Source organism: Heterodontus francisci, chromosome 14, assembly GCF_036365525.1.
Source record: "Heterodontus francisci isolate sHetFra1 chromosome 14, sHetFra1.hap1, whole genome shotgun sequence".
In the NCBI taxonomy this organism is placed as follows: domain Eukaryota; kingdom Metazoa; phylum Chordata; class Chondrichthyes; order Heterodontiformes; family Heterodontidae; genus Heterodontus; species Heterodontus francisci.
Genome location: NC_090384.1, coordinates 110,913,894 through 110,920,267, shown reverse-complemented (window position 1 = coordinate 110,920,267; position 6,374 = coordinate 110,913,894).

Sequence of the window (6,374 nt, the reverse complement as noted above, 5' to 3'; positions counted from 1 at the left end):
TTACTAATTTGATTGAGTTTTTTGAGGAAGTGACGAAGATGATTGATGAAGGAAGGGCAGTGGATGTTACCTATATGGACTTTAGTAAAGCCTTTGACAAGGTCCCGCATGGCAGACTGGTACAGAAGGTGAAGTCACACGGGATCAGAGGTGAGCTGGCAAGATGGATACAGAACTGGCTCGGTCATAGAAGACAGAGGGTATCAGTGGATGGGTGTTTTTCTGAATGGAGGGATGTGACTAGTGGTGTTCCGCAGGGATCAGTGCTGGGACCTTTGCTCTTTGGAGTATATATAAATGATTTGGAGGAAAATGTAGCAGGACTGATTAGTAAGTTTGTGGACAACACAAAGGTTGGTGGAGTTGCGGATAATGATGAGGATTGTCAGAGGATACAGCAGGATAAAGATCGGTTGGAGACTTGGGCGGAGAATGGCAGATGGAGTTTAGATGTTTAGATTTATGATTTAAAGATTTTTTAGAGATACAGCACTGAATCCGGACAAATGTGAGGTAATGCATTTTGGCAGGTCTAATGCAGGTGGGAGGTATACAGTAAATGGCAGAACCCTTAGGAGTATTGACAGGCAGATAGATCTGGGCGTACAGGTCCACAGGTCACTGAAAGTGGCAACGCAGGTGGATAAGGTAGTCAAGAAGGCATACGGCATGCTTGCCTTCATCGGTCGGGGCATAGAGTATAAAAATTGGCAAGTCATGTTGCAGCTGTACAGAACCTTAGTTAGGCCACACTTAGAATATTGCGTGCAATTCTGGTCGTCACACTACCAGAAGGATGTGGAGGCTTTGGAGAGGGTACAGAAGAGGTTTACCAGGATGTTGCCTGGTCTGGAGGGCATTAGCTATGAGGAGAGGTTGGAAAAACTCAAATTGTTTTCACTGGAACGACGGAGGTGGAGGGGCGACATGATAGAGGTTTACAAAGTTATGAGCAGCATGGACAGAGTGGATAGTCAGAAGCTTTTTCCCAGGGTGGAAGAGTCAGTTACTAGGGGACATAGGTTTAAAGCTGCGAGGGGCAAAGTTTAGAGGGGATGTACGAGGCAAGTTTTTTACACAGAGGGTGGTGAGTGCCTGGAACTTGCTGCCAGGGGAGGTGGTGGAAGCAGATACGATAGAGACGTTTCAGAGATATCTTGACAAATATATGAATAGGAAGGGAATAGAGGGATATGGGCCCCGGAAGTGCAGAAGGTGTTAGTTTAGGCAGGCATCAAGATCGGCGCAAGCTTGGAGGGCCGAATGGCCTGTTCCTGTGCTGTACTGTTCTTTGTTCTTTGTTTGTTCTTTGAAATCTGCTGTATTTACCTGGTCTGGCCTACATGTGACTCCAGACCCACAGCAATGTGGTTAGCTCTTACATGCCCTCTGAAATGGCCTAGCAAGCCACTCAGTTGGCAGGGCACTGCCACCTTCTAAAGGGCAATTAGGGATGGGCAATAAATGCTGGCCTGGTCAGTGATGCCCACATCCCAAGAATGAATAAAAAAAAAGAATGGATGCTAGTTCATCAGATAGTGATAACGCTGGGAGTTATTATGGATAGAGCATGAAATTCCTATAGAGGGACGTGTGGGGATCCGGAAGACCAAATTGCGTATAAGTTGCCATTTTTACTGGTCATGTCTTTCCAAGACTTGCAGGTTGATAGGTAAATTGGCCATTATAAATTGCCCCTCGTATAGGTAGGTGGTAGGGAAATATAGGGACAGGTGGGGATGTTTGGTAGGAATATGGAATTAGTGTAGGATTAGTATAAATGGGTGGTTTGATGATCGGCACAGACTCGGTGGGCCGAAGGGCCTGTTTCAGTGCTGTACCTCTAAATAACTAAAAAATAAAATAAATAAGAACATGGTGCAATTTTGTAAAATGTGCCATACATGCCAGATTATGGGAAAACCACAACCTGCCATAAAACCGGCACCTCTAATTCCCGTACCAGTTATTGGGGAACTATTTAGTAGGGCATTGGTAGACTGTGTAGGATCATTACTGAAAATAAAAGCAGGACATTAATATATACTCAATATTATGGATATGGCTATGGATATGGATTATGGTTCCGAAGAAGGGTCACTGACCCGAAACGTTAACTCTACTTCTCTTTTCACAGATGCTGCCAGACCTGCTGAGTGATTCCAGCATTTCTTGTTTTTATTATGGATATGACTACTCGGTTCCCAGAGGACATTCCCTTGAGAACAATTTCTGCTGAGTTGGTGGTAGAGAAGTTAACCCAGTTCTTTACTAGATATGGATTACCGATTGAGATTCAGTCAGATCAAGGTTCAAATTTTATGTCGAAGATATTTCAAAAAGATTTGGGTATAACACATTTAAATTCTTCAGTATACCACCCACAGACACAGGGAGCTTTGGAAAGGTACCATAAGACACTCAAAATGATGATCAGGAAATACTGTCATGAATATCCCCATGATTGGGATAAAGGGCGAGAATTTCTTTTATTTGCTGCTAGAGATTCACCTAATGAGTCTACAGGTTTTATTTATTTTGAGTTGGTTTATGGACATGAGATAAGAGGTTCTCTAAAACTAATTAGACTAATGAAAACTAACTAAAAGAAAGGTTTTTCGAACAGAGAGAGATGAATCCCTGTAATAAAAACAGAAAGTGTTGGAAATACTCAGCAGATCTGGCAGCATCTGTGGAGAGAGAAACAAAGTTAATGTTTCAGGTCAGTGATCCTTCATCAGTTCCCAAATAACTATGAAGAAATGGGCAGACAAGCAAGCACAGACCCGAACATTTCAACCAGGGGATGAGGTGTTAGCATTACTGCCTTTACAGGGTGAACCATTGAAAGCACAGTTCAGTGGTTCATATTAAGTGGTCAAGAGAATTGGTAAAGTAAATTATTTGATTGACACCCCAGATCGCCAGAAAAAGAATCGGCTGAGTTACATCAATATGTTCAAACAATATTGTCACCAGGAGGAGGATAGGCAATGTTGGGGCTGTACTACAGGCCTCCCAACAGCGAGCGTGAGATAGAGCGACAAATATGTAAACAGATTATGGAAAGATGTAGGAGCAACAGGGTGGTGGTGATAGGAGATTTTAATTTTCCCAACATTGTCTGGGATTCACTTAGTGTTAGAGGTCTAGATGGAGCAGAATTTGTAAGGAGCATCCAGGAGGGTTTTCTAGAGCAGTATGTAAATAGTCCAACTCGGGAAGGGGCCATACTGGACCTGGTGTTGGGGAATGAGCCCGGCCAGGTGGTTGAAGTTTCAGTAGGGGACTACTTTGGGAATAGTGACCACAATTCCGTAAGTTTTAGAGTACTCATGGACAAAGACGAGAGTGGTCCTAAAGGAAGAGTGCTAAATTGGGGGAAGGCCAACTATACCAAAATTCGGCAGGAGCTGGGAAATGTAGATTGGGAGCAGCTGTTTGAAGATAAATCCACATTTGATATGTGGGAGGCTTTTAAAGAGAGGTTGATTAGCGTACAGGAGAGACATGCTCCTGTGAAAATGAGGGATAGAAATGGCAAGATTAGGGAACCATGGATGACAGGTGAAATTGTGAGACTAGCTAAGAGGAAAAAGGAAGCATATATAAGGTCTAGGAGGCTGAAGAAAGACGAAGCTTTGAAAGAATATCGGGAATGTAGGACCAATCTGAAACGAGGAATTAAGAGGGCTAAAAGGGGTCATGAAATATCTTTAGCAAACAGGGTTAAGGAAAATCCCAAAGCCTTTTATTCATATATAAGGAGCAAGAGGGTAACTAGAGAAAGGATTGGCCCACTCAAGGACAAAGGAGGAAAGTTATGCGTGGAGTCAGAGAAAATGGGTGAGATTCTAAACGAGTACTTTGCATCGGTATTCACCGAGGAGAGGGACATGACGGATGTTGAGGTTAGGGACAGATGTTTGATTACTCTAGGTCAAGTCAGCATAAGGAGGGAGGAAGTGTTGGGTATTCTAAAAGGCATTAAGGTGGACAAGTCCCCAGGTCCGGATGGGATCTATCCCAGGTTACTGTGGGAAGCGAGAGAGGAAATAGCTGGGGCCTTAACAGATATCTTTGCAGCATCCTTAAACACGGGTGAGGTCCCGGAGGACTGGAGAATTGCTAATGTTGTCCCCTTGTTTAAGAAGGGTAGCAGGGATAATCCAGGTAATTATAGACCGGTGAGCCTGACGTCAGTGGTAGGGAAGCTGCTGGAGAAGATACTGAGGGATAGGATCTATTCCCATTTGGAAGAAAATGGGCTTGTCAGTGATAGGCAACATGGTTTTGTGCAGGGAAGGTCATGTCTTACCAACTTAATAGAATTCTTTGAGGAAGTGACAAAGTTGATTGATAAGGGAAGGGCTGTCGATGTCATATACATGGACTTCAGTAAGGCGTTTGATAAGGTTCCCCATGGCAGGCTGATGGAGAAAGTGAAGGCGCATGGGGTCCAAGGTGTGCTAGCTAGATGGATAAAGAACTGGCTGGGCAACAGGAGACAGAGAGTAGCAGTGGAAGGGAGTTTCTCAAAATGGAGACGTGTGACCAGTGGTGTTCCACAGGGATCCGTGCTGGGACCACTGTTGTTTGTGATATACATTAATGATTTGGAGGAAAGTATAGGTGGACTGATTAGCAAGTTTGCAGACGACACTAAGATTGGTGGAGTAGCAGATAGTGAAGGGGACTGTCAGAGAATACAGCAGAATATAGATAGATTGGAGAGTTGGGCAGAGAAATGGCAGATGGAGTTCAATCAGGGCAAATGCGAGGTGATGCATTTTGGAAGATCCAATTCAAGAGTGAACTATACATTGCGGGGTAAAATAATGTTTAAAATCTTTTAAAAGCACGCCGCAAAACCCCAAATCTGTCCGTTGTTGGGAAGCGCGACATTTTTAAACAAACTGACCGAGCACAAAGCTGCTGTGCTGAGTGCTCCTGCTCAGTGCAACTGTCAGAAAGAGAGAAAGAGAGAGATGGGGAGGCGGGGGAAACAGAGGGAGAGGGAACAGAGAGAGAGGGGGAACAGAGAGGGGAACTGAGAGAGAGGGGGGAAACAGAGAGAAGGGGACAGAGACGGCAAGGGGGGAAAAATGAGAGAGAGGGGGAAACAAAGAGAGAGAAGTGGAAACAGAGAGAGGGGCACAGAGAGAGAGGAAGGACAGAGAGAGATGGGAAAACAAAGAGAGCGGGAAAACAGAGAGAGAGAGGGGAAACAAAGAGAGAGGGGGGGAAGAGAGGGAGGAACACAGAAAGGGGGCAAAACAGAGAGAGAGGGACAACGGGAGGGGGACGAGGATGAGAATACAGACAGCAGGGACAACACAGAGAGGGGGAACACACAGGGAGAGAGAGAGAGCGAGATCAGGATCTCTCTTGAAAGGTGGACATCTATAAAGAATACTCTGCATCGCGACATCAAGTTTGTGGACAGAGTTTGACTACTAATGAAAGCAAAAACAATGCCAGGTATGTCACTAAATCAGTTTTCAATACAGTGACGAGAAAGTAAGTCAATGATTTTTTTTTTAAATTCGTTTTTACAGGGATGTGGGTGTCACTGGCCAGGCCAACATTTATTGCCTATCCCTAATTACCCTTGAGAAGGTGGTGGTGAGCTGCCTTCTTGAACCGCTGCAGTCCATGTGGGGTAGGTACACCCACAGTGCTGTTAGGAAGGAAGTTCCAGGATTTTGACCCAGCAACAGTGAAGGAACGGCGATATAGTTCCAAGTCAGGATGGTGTGTGACTTGGAGGGGAACTTGCAGGTGGTGGTGTCCCATGTATCTGCTGCCCTTGTCCTTCTAGTTGGTAGAGGTCACGGGTTTGGAAGGTGCTGTCTAAGGAGCCCTGGTGCGTTGCTGCAGTGCATCTTGTAGATGGTACACACTGCTGCCACTGTGCGTCGGTGGTGGAGGGAGTGAATGTATGTGAATGGGGTGCCAATCAAGCGGGCTGCTTTGTCCTGGATGGTGTTGAGCTTCTTGAGTGTTGTTGGAGCTGCACCCATCCAGACAAGTGGAGAGTATTCCATCACACTCCTGACTTGTGCCTTGTAGATGGTGGACAGGCTTTGGGGAGTCAGGAGGTGAGTTACTCACCGCAGGCTTCCTAGCCTCTGACCTGCTCTTGTAGCCATGGTATTTATATGGCTGGTCCAGTTCAGGTTCTGGTCAATGGTAACCCCCTGGATGTTTATAGTGGGGATTCAGCGATCAAAATGCTGATTAGATTCTCTGGTTAGATTCTCTCTTGTTGGAGATGGTCATTGCCTGGCACTTGTGTGGCGCGAATGTTACTTGCCACTTATCAGCCCAAGCCTGGATATTGTCCAGGTCTTGCTGCATTTCTACACGGACTG